The sequence below is a fragment of the Cricetulus griseus genome (genome assembly GCF_003668045.3).
Source record: "Cricetulus griseus strain 17A/GY chromosome 1 unlocalized genomic scaffold, alternate assembly CriGri-PICRH-1.0 chr1_1, whole genome shotgun sequence".
In the NCBI taxonomy this organism is placed as follows: Eukaryota; Metazoa; Chordata; class Mammalia; order Rodentia; family Cricetidae; genus Cricetulus; species Cricetulus griseus.
In genome coordinates, this window is record NW_023276807.1 from 164,025,147 (window position 1) to 164,037,763 (window position 12,617).

The 12,617-nt window shown below is 41.5% G+C and overlaps 1 protein-coding gene across 5 annotated transcripts in view; it reads right to left on the reverse strand.

Moving 5' to 3' along the window:
- Positions 1 to 12,617, reverse strand: part of Wdfy3 (WD repeat and FYVE domain containing 3) — a 227,702-nt gene that overhangs the window by 160,260 nt on the left and 54,825 nt on the right. For 4 of the 5 annotated variants that reach the window (XM_027388524.2, XM_027388521.2, XM_035453190.1 and 1 more), the window contains exon 3: positions 10,315 to 10,413. The exons of the other annotated variant lie outside the window; for it this stretch is intronic. The gene's annotated coding sequence lies outside the window, so the exon portion shown is untranslated. The remainder of the gene's footprint in view (positions 1 to 10,314; positions 10,414 to 12,617) is intronic. 5 annotated transcript variants of the gene reach the window in all.

Sequence of the window (12,617 nt, forward strand, 5' to 3'; positions counted from 1 at the left end):
GTTTCCAATTCAGGATGGTTTGAGTTACAATTCTTCAACTGTACAATGACACAACAGTGAGATGCATTCAGCAGAAACTGTACTACAGATTGTAGGTGTTGATCTTTTCTATGACTAGCCATATGCGGTGCTGTCTCTATTCTAGGCAGTGGCAGCAAGCCACAGTTCTCAGTCAACCACAAAACAAAGGAAACAGCATGTTGCCAAGGTATGATTCTCAGTATGTGATGAATATTTTGCTTTTGAAATCCATGGGAGTTTACAATGTACTGTCTTGTTGTTGTTTTGTGTTGTTTATGTACATAGCCCTATAAAAAAATCAAAGGGCAACTGCATGAAATCTAACTGCTTTGCAGTCTCTATTTTTTCATTTTTAAATATTAAATTTTGTTTTCTGGAAAAATCAGGATTTGAAGTAAGTTGGAAAGAATGTTGTGAACCAACTGCAAAGAGAGGGAGCATGGCAGAATGAGATATCTGAATGAAATAAACTGGACTACTAGAATTTACAAATAATTCACAAATCAGCAAAATACAGCCATCCTAATGAAGAAAGGCAAAACATGAAACATACCAGGATGCCTCAGTGATGTAATCCCCTGGAGGTGCAGAGTAAACAAGGAAGTGCTATACCATGCCTATTGGATCCATCTGTGTCAGTCAGGAAGCTAAGTTGTCCTGTGTGGACAGGCACCACAGATGTGAGGACACACTGGCTGAGGGCTCCAAGGGCACACCTGCATCCTGCAGATTTCTCCTCCCAAGACTGTATCCAGAGAGAGGCTCAGGGCATGGAACTTACACAGGGAGTTCACTGTGCTGTCTTCCTGGTGCTGGCAGCTTGAAGGCTACTAAAAGCCATCACCATTGAGAAAATGAATAGGCAGCGAGGATGAGACTGCCCAGTGGAGAAGGGAGTCTGCCACCAAGTCTGACCTGGGTTTGATATCTGGGACCCACACGGTCAAAGGAAAGAACCCACTTCTACACAACTTCTCACCTGCATGCACACACATGAACAGACACATATACATACAATCATACATACACACAATAAAATGCAAAATAAAAATCTTCAATAGTAAATAAAGACAAAACAAGATAATATATGATCATACATAGCCATTTAAAATGATACAGCTCACATTATTTATAATATGAATTGTAAAAGAATATAGTGATAGGTAAGAGCTAAGAAAGATGGTGAAATAACTATTATATTAGTTTTTAGCACTAGAAAACACACCCATAATACATTCTCAAAAACACACACAATGATGCCAGCTGGCACCACCTGCTTTGGAATGGCTGTGCTTGTCCGTGGTTAAAAGAACTAAAGTAGAGACTGAAAAGACAGATCAACAGTAGCTCACAGCAGTGGCTGCTGTGCAGAGGAAGAAGATTCAGTTCCCAGTTACATCCCATGGCTCTCAACCACCTGCACCTCCAGCCTCAAGGGATCCAACACCTTCTGGCCTCCTTCAGCATTCAACATAGACAAGCACACACCCCCACAGACATAAACACACATGCACACACTCTCACAGACATAAACATACATGGACACACCTCCACAGACACAAATACACATGCACACACACTCACAGACATAAACATACATGCACAACCCCCCACAGACATAAACACATACACATAAGTAAAAATAAATCCATCTTAAAGGTATAGCTTTTTAAAGGAAATAATTATTTTGTAATACTTTTCAATTTAGTTAAACATGACCCAACAAATGACAGTTTTAGGTAAGAATTTATTTACAGGAAGCTGGAGAGATGGTTTATTGGTTAAGAACACTAGCTTCCTCTCCAGAGGACCTGGGTGCCAGTTCCAGGAACCACAGGGCAGCCCACTCCAGTTTGAGGGGATCTGATTCCCTCTCTGGCCTCCAAGGGCACCGGGTATACACATGGTACCCAGACACACATGCAGCTAAGACACCCAACCACATAAAATAATTTTTTTAAAAGAAAAGATTAATACGTAAAGTTAAATACTTAAACACCAACTTACTTCTTAGGTTAGTCTCAACTAAACCATGAGGTATATTCATACACTGTTGTCTAAACTGATTCTCAGATTTTTCAGTGAGCCTTTTTATTACTTTTAGTGTTCTAAAAAGAAAAAAAAAAACACTTAAATAAAGCTTATCTACTCAGAAAGTAATAAGAAAAATATTACATCTGCAGAAATACTTAGCTGGAAGTAGTTTTTTTTTTAATGTTTGTGACCATTAGAATCATATAAATGAAAATAAATTCTGAATAGGCTTCTCTCTCTCTGCCTGTGATGACAAAGTCAGCAAGTGTTTGTCCCCAGGGAAATGGGTTCGGCTCAGAGACCCCACCCAGAGAGCAAGGAAGGACAGGCCAGTCGTCTCCCTCAACTCCAGAAGATGCTTACATGAGGGGGAAAGAGGAAAAAAACTGTATTTTAAAATAGCATCCAGACAAATTGTGCAACCCTAAATGACACAATACATCTGATCTTGTACTTTCAGCACAGGCCTACCCATGGTCTCCAACAACAACAAACCAAGCTGACCCGGATTTGGCTTTAACAACTTCCTGTTTGTATTTGGGAGTCACCATACACTTCAGTATATTCTCCCATTTGTTCTGTGGCCATGTTACAAGAATGGTGGTTCTCGATGATGACTTATGCTACTACAGCTGGAGTTGTCTTTACAAGATTAAACCATTCCCAGGGTAGGTAGGTCTCTGGGATACAGTGGTCAGTACTGTACGAATCGATCACTCTAGTATGTGACCAGCAGAAGTCATGCAGCCATTTGCCAGAGAAGAGTCTGTGTGGATACTGTTAGATGACAGGGGTTGTGCCCTTATTGCAGAGAGGCAAGCACTAAGGGAAAGTGGGGCAAGGAAGCCTTGCCGAGCTGCAGGGAGTGGGTGAAAGAATGCCAGATGGTTATGTACATGTTTACCAGGCTTTCAACCTTGGGAAGAAACAAGCGGTTTCCCCAGCCTGCCCTCAGACCAGACCCACCCGTCAGGTTTCTGCAGCTCTACTTCTGCCTACATTAACTACTCAAAGCCAGTCTTTCCACTCACGGGCTGGTGGCCAGTCTTTCCATGAGGAAAACACCAGCTTTCTGCCCTTGAATTCTATTAGGAGTCTAAAGAGACCACATCTACACTTAGGAGCCAGAGCTGGTGTTGGTCCCTAGGGAGCCCTTGCTTCCTGCCTCTGGGTCAGTTTTCCCTTGGGATGTGCAGTCTAAGATCCTAGGTCACACAGGGACTCGGACACACAGTGCTAGATACTTCCACAGAAATGGACTCATATACTGCCACAAAATGACAGATAGAGAAACACACTCAGAGGCGTTAGAGCAACTTGCCAGAAAAATTGAAAAACCCGCCTTAGCTAAAATTTGAAGAGCAAGAACTCCGGATCCAGTCTGTTATTAGTTGAAGATGTGTTACATTTGTTTATGCTGTGGAATATTTGTTTAATGATGCAAAGATGTGTTGCATTCTTTTATGTTGCATCTGTTTAACTCTGTAAAGCTGTGTTACTTTGCCTGTCTAAAACATCTGATTGGTCTAATAAAGAGCCGATCAGCCAATAGCTAGGTAGGAAAGAGAAATGGATGGGGCTGGAAGGCAGATCGAATAAATAAGAGAAGAGGGAGGAGCAAAAAAAAGAGGATGCCAGGGGCCAGTCATCCAGTCACAGAATAAGGAGTAAAGTTTATAGAATAGAAAAAGATAAAAGCCCAGAGGCAAAAGGCAGATGGGATAATTTAAGTTAAGAAAAGCTGGATAGAAATAAGCCAAGCTAAGGCCGGGTACTCTTAAGGAAGAATAAATGTCCCTGTATTTATTTGGGAGCTGGGTGGTGGGCCCTCAAAGAGTAAAACACAAACAAACAAAATATCCAACTACACCAGTCTTGTACTATTAACAGGGAGGGAGGGAGGAAGAGAGGAAGGGATGGAGACCAACAGACCCTATGAAGACCCTATGTTCACTCTGTTCCACCAAGGTTGTAACCAGACTGGTAATTAACAAGAACTTCGTCCTGGAGAAGATCCTGCCGGAGAAGTCTAATCTCCAGACACAGCTGACATCCAGGAAGTGTTCTATACACCTGACGACATTTTCTTCTCTCATGAGAGATTCCTGTTCTGTTAGTCTTCCCTGATTATAACCATCACACTCTGAACCTAAATATGAATAACACTCAGAATATTAAGGAAACAATTCCCTCACAGAACCCACTGAGGGGAACTACAAATAAAAGGACAATACTGGCAGTTAAACATAATGATATGCTAGATAACTTTAAGCGTTCTTAGAAATATCTTCATGAATAAGAAAATGAGATTTAAAACTTCAAGGGAGAAAATGAATCAGCAACAATAACTATTGACATTATTTTAAATAAGCACTTTGATTTAATAATGAAACTCAGGTTTTATGAAATATTTTCCCCAAACATCCAACATAGGTGGAAACACAGAGGGCTCTTTGGTTCATCAGGCTCTTAACCTTGAGCGGCTGGTCCAAACCAAATCAACCACACAAGCTGTAAAGGCAAGGGAAGGGCTGAGCGATCAGAATCCAGGCAGCAGTTGAAAGTACCACAGCTGGGAATCCACTTCAGCCTGAGTTCAGTCCCCACTCTCATAAGCCTGACTCCCTCCCCCATTCACTCACTCCTCCCCTCCCTCCCTCTCTTTATTTTTTTATTTTAAAGATTTTTAAAAGTTATTTAATGGATGAGTACTCTATCTGCAAGTACAACTTTATACCAGAAAAGGGCATCAGATCCTACTATGGATAGCTGTAAGCCACCATGTTGTTGCTGGGAATTGAATTCAGAACCTCTGGAAGAACAACAGAGCTCTTAAACCACTGAGCCATCTCTCTAGTCCCTAGTTTTATTTTTTCAAAGACCTAGCCTTGAAATTGTTTAGATTTAGCTTCAGAAAGGTAAGAGATTCTAACTAAACAAACTATTCCCGTATGAAATGGAGCCTGGATCCTCCTCTCGTTGGCCTGGTGTGCACAGTCTCATGGGAAATAGATTCTGGATCCCATGGCCCTGATCTAGCCCAGCCTGCAGCTTTGCTAGCAACGTCTCTGCTAGAGTGCTTGGGGATATCTTTACATATTTTGGGGGGGGAGGGTGCACTGTGGACTGCACTTGATCCCTTCGAGTTGGGGCTATAGGTAGTTAGAGCTGGGGTAAGGCACACAAGGAAAGTCGTCAACCACACTAGACCACACTTTGCTCAGTGTTAGTTAAATCAGATAATTGCCTTTGTTTTATAGTGCAAGAGAAGGGAATACCACAGCACATGTGGACTATCACATGGTAATCAATGACTAATCAACATGTGATTTAGAGTTGGTGAAAAACTGATCCTGCATTGTTGCTGGTTTTGGTGATGGTGGCATCAAACCCAAGATGCTATGGATGCTAGGCAAGCACTGCACTTTAAGCCACATCCTCATCCCTACCCTTCTTTACACTTGGATCAGGAGCCTCCTGGACAGCCCCCATGGGCCTCACACTTGAGATCCCCCTCCACAGCCTCTGCAGAAGGAGCCAGGTGCCACCATTCCCAGCGGAAGGTATCATTTTAATGAATGCAGGGATGCTGTATTTCTAAGTTTTATATCCACAATGTGATAAACATGGTAGGAACTGAAGCCCAGCATCCATTCTACCCTGCTTCCATAGTATGCTGTCATATACTACACAGGCTATAAGGCAAAACAGTGGGGGTTCCAGACTACACACAGGTTCTGGTTGCAATTTAGGATGAGCCAATCAAACTAACTTGCATAAGCTTTCACGGGCAGAAGAGAGTGGAGAGCACACTGTGAATGTTTTCAGCTGTGGGGCTATAATTCCAGAGTCTGTCACATCTCTTTGGCAACAACTGCAGCTTCCTGAGGCAACCTAGAGTGTATGTCCTAGAACGAGGGCTGGCAAACCTTTCTCCCTAGGACCAGATAATAACTACTTTGCCAGGCAGTTTTTCTTATAAGTGCCATTTAACACTGCCATTTCCAGGTGAGAGCAGTGATACTCAATAAGTAAGTGTGGCTATGCTCCAGTATAGTTTATATATAGATGCTGGTACCACAAATCATTGGGTTTTTTTTTTTTTGATGATATTTTTCAAATATTTAAAAATGACAGTTTAGTCACAGTTCAAGTAACACACAAAATTAGGTCACAGGTCAAATCTGGCCTACAGCTTTGAGTTGGCCACACCTACAGATCTCCTCACACCTACAGATCTCCTGCCCTATACATAAAGCATGGTCAAGGGGAGCTGGAGAGATGGCTCAGCTGTTACAAGGACTTGCCGTTCTTGCAGAGGACTCAGTTTGGCGCCCAGCACCCACATGACAGCTCACAATTGTCTCTAACTCCAGTTCCAGGGGATCCAACACCCTCTTCTGGATCTTTGGACACTGGGCACAATTGTACAGGCAAAACACACATATTCATAAGATGAAAATAAATCTATAGAAAGCACCCTCAATGGTCTGTTCTATAGCATAGGACAGCCCTTCCCTCTGCTCCATAAGTCTATACAGCACTAATACTCCGGTAAGAGCATTCCTGTTTAAAATGATATTCATAGTTCAACCATATATATGCACTTCTTCTCAAAAAAAAATCCTGCTTGGCATTATGCTTCAGGAATATATTGTAAATTCCTTGGGAATGAATATAACCTTTAAAAATGAAATACAGCCGTTAGTAGTGGGGAATATTTGTTATGGAATAATCTTTTTGTACACTGTGAAGATGTGTCTTTGCCAAGGCACCTTCTGTTTTGTTTAATAAAAGAGCTGACTGGCTGGTAGCTAGGCAGGAGGTATAGATCAACAGCAAGACACCGAAGATGCTGAGAAGGAGGGCGGAGTCAGGGGAGTTGCCAGTGAGACATGGAGAAGAAACAGGAGGTGCAGGATGAAAGAGAGGTAACACCACATGGCAGGACATAGACTAATATAAATGGGTTAATTTAAGTTTTAAAGGTTAGCTGGTAACAAGCCTGAGCTATTGGGACAGCATTTATAATAAAAATAAACCTCTGTTTAGTTATTTGGGAGTGACTGCTGGGACACAAAGAAATAGCACCTACAGACATTCTTATGACTCCAGCACTCAGGAACCATTAGAGGCCCAAAGATCTCCCAAGCCGAGCATCATGATAAAAATAAGAAAAAGTTTGGTCCCTAAAGTACTGGGTGACTTTGTGTGTCAACTTGACACAAGGTAGAGTCATCAGAGGAAGGAGCCTCAGCTGAGGAAATGTCTCCATGAGATCCAGCTGTAAGGCATTTTCTCAATTAGTGATCAATGGGGGAGGGTCCAGCCCATTGTGGGTGGGGCCATCCCGGGGCTGCTGGTCCTGAATTCTATAAGAAAGCAGGTTGAGCAGGCCAGTAAGCAGTACTCCTCCATGGCTTCTGCATCAGCTCCTGCTTCCCAAATCAAATGAGTACCTTCCCTGACTTCCTTCGGTGACAAACAGCAATGCTGAAGTGTAAACCTAATAAACCCTTTTCTCCCCAACTTGCTGTTTGGTCATGGTGTTTCATTGAAGCAACAGAAATGCTAACGAAGACAACCTTCAAATATCCAGTGCCCAAATCATCTCATAAATGTCATGATTTCTACAATTCTCTCCTATGAGTCAGACTCAAAATAGAGATCACATGTTGACATTGGCTGATAATGGCTAGTAATCCCTTATCCCTGGACCCACAGTCAGAATCCCCCACTTCCTGTCAGAAACCCTTAATGTATATTCATTTGTTTAATAACTTCTGCTGTTATCAGACAGGACTTTGCTATGACACCCAGGCAGACCTGGTATGCACTATGTAACTCAAGCTGACCTTGAATCTGTAACCACACCCCATCTCAGCCTCCTAAATACTGAGATTACAGGTGTGAACTGACAACCCCACACACAGCCTCCTAAGTACTGGGATTGCAGGTGTGAACACTGACACCCCTCTCCACCTCCTGAGTATGGAGATTACAGGTGTGAACTCTCTCTCTCTCTCTCTCTCTCTCTCTCTCTCTCTCTCTCTCTCTCTCTCTCACACACACACACACACACACACACACACACACACACACACACACACACACTGGCCTTAACAACTTAACAAGTTTTTTTTTTTTTTAATAACTACAATGTTTTTGGTTACTAGGAATACATGAGGTTAAAAGTATGTATCTATTTAGAGCTTAATTTTTGTTTGTTTTTTTTTTTTTTTTCCAGACAGGGTTTCTCTGTGTAGCTTAGCTGTCCTAGAACTCACTTTGTAGACCAGGCTGGTCTCCAAGTCACAGAGATCCACCTGCCTCTGCCTCCCGAGTTCTGGAATTAAAGATGTGCCCACCTTAGAGCTTAGATTTTAAAAGGAGGGAGGAAAAACAATGTCACCATCCTTTTCTCAGAGCTATGTCACTCCTGCTGACCCCGGATGGAATCATTTTCATCACCTACACAGCTTACAGTTTCCAACCAACCAGTTTCCCTATTTGGAACATTGAAAAACTGCAGAACTACACACTGGTAACTAGTCTTTAAAACTTAGCAAGGAACCAGCCCTGAATGTTCATCAGATCGCTTCATCCATAAAAATAGAAACTTGGACACTACAGTAAGTTTCTATCATGGTGTGTAACAGTCAAACTACAAAATGATGAAGGGTAGATAGTGCCAAGTTCCAAATGAAAATTTAGTGGAGAAAAGGCAAGCCATCCAATCAATGCAATATGTGAAATAAAAATCAAACTCCCCTATAGTTATCACATGAACTATTTGTCAGCAATGTGTTGGGCTCCTTTAAAAAGATGGCCACTTCCCTCCTTCTCAAATAAAAGAAATTAATGATCCTTTTTCTTCATACCTGCCAATTTTAGCTTTTTATTTCATTCCCAAAGGCATTAAATCGGTGAGTGCAAATATTTATAAGCAAGAATATAAAACTCGCACACGTTAACTTCTGTTTTCTTGTTCAGTTGGAAACATTTTGGTATCCAAACTCTCTGCCAGATGATAGTGACAGGAAAGTAAACAGACCATTTTCTAGTGCCTTGTGAGGAAATTAAAAGAAATATTAAATTTTTATTTATGGCTAAATGTGAGCTACAGTAAACAATGGTATTTAAATTAACAAGATGCCACAGAAACACTGAAGACATCAGCTAGCACCAGAGGTGACATCTGAATCAGATCTTGGAAGCGTAACTCAAGCCGCATTCAATGGGACAGACCTTATTTCTAGTAAACAGACTATACATAGGAAAACACACAAGACATGATGCTGGGTCCTCTAACTATTGGCCCGGAGGGTATGATGAAGATGAGCCCCGCATAGGAAAGGCAGACACAAACATCAGTAAAGGCTTATGGTTGAGGCTAACAAAAGTTTCCAAACACAGTGTGTGGTGTCCAGTGGATGCATTTAATGCTGTTTTGTTGATAAAGGTGAGGTAGTTGTGAGACAGGTGATGCCATTGACACGGGATCAACAACCAGGGAACTGGCAGCCTTTCAGAATCAAAGGATGAGATGCAGAGGTCTCAGCCATCCACCTGTGCGGCTGCAAGAGTGCTAGTACCAGAGAAAGAGCCCACTCTAGTGTTAGAAATCAAGAGGGACAGATCTGGCCATGGTGACTTAAATAGAGTCTTAAATAAGAAGATGCAATGAAAAATAAGACCCTAGGTCTTGAGTTCAGGAAAGGGAAAGTTGAAGGGTTCCCAAATCTCACATCTAAACCAAATCAGCGGAGGCCATCAACTCCAATTAAAACAGGACTGTTTTCTATTTTCCTAGTAGGAAATACTACCACTAAAAATTTGAAAAAGTTTTTCAGGCAGAGGTTTTGTTTGTTTTTGTTTTGGAATTTACCATAACCACAGATTTTAAAAGATAGTACTCATACAAAAATAGACAGTGAAAAGAAGCCCCCACAAGCCTCATTTCCCCTCCCCAGAGCCATCATCACCAATTTCTTGGCTATCTTTGCATACATGTTACATATCCATAAGCATGCAGGTGAACATGCACTACACCTTTAAATAGTCTATTCAAATGTAATTCTTAAGACATTTTACAGTTCCTAAGATATTTCAATAATCAAATGCATAAAGATAGAACTATTAATCAAATCAATTTAAAGAACCATTTCTACTCACAAGTAATTCATCACAATTTACTAATAAATTCATTGTTAGTAAAGATTAAACATAAGCCCACTAATTTGTCATCCAGGCACTAACCTTTAGGGCATTCCTTGGATAGCTTGTTCTGAGTGTGTGAGCACAATGGGGCCCATCCCCAGATGGCACTTTACTCGGGACTTGAAATCTGGGCTCCAACTAGAAAGGGGAAGGGAGATTATGAATTAGTTTCTAATTCAGAATATTTTCCTCCATATAGAAAGCCACATCCACTAGTTGCCTCAGACCTACTAACTACTCCAGTCATAAGAGTGGCTAAACACTACTGTGCACACACTCTTCTGCCCAAGTCAGGAAGCCTGGGGCTAGAGCAGTGGGTGGACAGAAGAGTCCTTCATTGCCACTCATGTGCACCAGGATTGAGGACCATTGCCACAGAGATAAAACATCAGATTGTATGAAGATCACAACTAAAGATCTAATCTTATTACTCAGTAATGTTCAAGTACAGGAACTGCACTTTTAAAATACTGGGGCAAAAATGGTTTGAAATCACCAGAGTGTTCCTAGCAGGGGACACAGTGACATAAGAGATTCCACTGTAGCGTTCTATAGCTGTTCTTCTCAAATTATCTTAACATTAACAACCTGAGACATTAATAATCCTGGACACAGCAGCATAGAAGAGACAGAATTAATCATTGAAAACACCTTTAAATCGTGAATGACAAGGAGGTTACATACACAGTGCCAAACAAAGCTCTATTACAAGTCACTTATTAAACACTAAGGTACTAGGACTATGACTATGATTGACTTCGATATTCAGAAGTGAGGTGAGCACATGAAATTCTGAATCAGTCCCACACACAAACCTCTTGTATAGGGACTGTTACCTATAGGACTTGGGTGGGTTTAAGTCTGCATTGTCCAATATGGCAGCCACCAGCTAGTTGTTATATGTGGCTTAAGCTCATACTAATTTCAGTAAATTAGATAAGAAGCCCATTTCCTCAGTTTCATGAGTCATGTGTGAAGTGTGGCTAGTGACAATCCCATTAGATAAAACCATGCAGGGTATTTCAGTTATTAAGGAAGTTATGTTGGGTAGTGTTAGCTTGGGGATAACTTCATTCTGTTTTCTCAATATATTCTAGGAAAACAGTTCATGACTTTTAATCAATGTTCAAAGATTAACCACATCAAACCATCCAACCAATCATCTATCCCAAGCCAATGGGAACCAGGAAAGAGCTTGCTTTTCAAAGTTATAAAAATAAAATAAAATAAAACAAAAATTGTGTCAATAATAGCTTTGTACCCAAGACTACATACAGCCTCTGACTCACAAGACAAGCAGGGGTGACTCCTAGAATTGCTCTTCCCTGGCTCTGATACTGTCACACTCCTGGGACAAGAAGAAGTAACAATGCTCATAACCAGATAGACATCCTTTGCTTCACTCATCAACTCCAACATCAGCAGCTGTTAGTATCCCCAAGACATCTGGCTTTTCTCTTTTAACCTGAAACTGCTCTTTATGTCAAATGTAATCACAACCAAAAGCAGCACACCAGACACAAATGGCCACCTTCCAACAGTAAGACTTAACACTGAAGGACCTTGTGCCAAAGACGTCAACAACTAGATGAGCTACTGTTATGGAGAGACACAGACATTCCAGCTTTGGCTTCCACACTGAAAACATCTGGATCTGATAACAGAAACAAACATTCTGGCTGCTTCCAGGTTTCAGCCACAGAGTAACTGACAACGAGGGCTGCCTCTGCTGCCTGGATGGTGCCTGAGCACACCCTCGGAAAAGGTACAGTGTCCTCACACAGAAAAGGAGGTCGAGGGAAAGATGAACTGTGTAGACTCCTATGGAAAGCTTTATCTACTCAGTGAGCTCTGCCTAATCACCTCCTGCAGCTACCAATGCCTAGTGATTTCAATACCTAAATTTTAGAGGTGATACATGTAAGCCACAGCAGATAGCTCAAAAAATGAACTCTAAGTTCTGGACAAAGAACTTGAGTAATTTCCCAGGAAGAACAGAATAGAAAGTATAGCCTGAGTCTCTACACATTTGGCTCACTAAAGGGCATTAAATGGATATAATATGCTAGTTTTTCTTTGGTTTTTCTGCAGTTTGATAGGTTGGTATCTAAGGGTGAATATGAAATCTGAATGTGGTTCAGGTTCCCTGTCAAACATGAAACACTGTGATCATGTTATCTCCAAGTACCTTCCTTCTACTCTGAAGACCAGCTGTAAACACAAGGTGTGTTTCACAACAGGGTCTTCAATCATTTCCACACATGCAAGTTTGCTCATTCTACCCTACTCTCAAAGCTCTTTCCCATTCCCAGTCGTTAATGGACTTAGCACTTCATTCCACC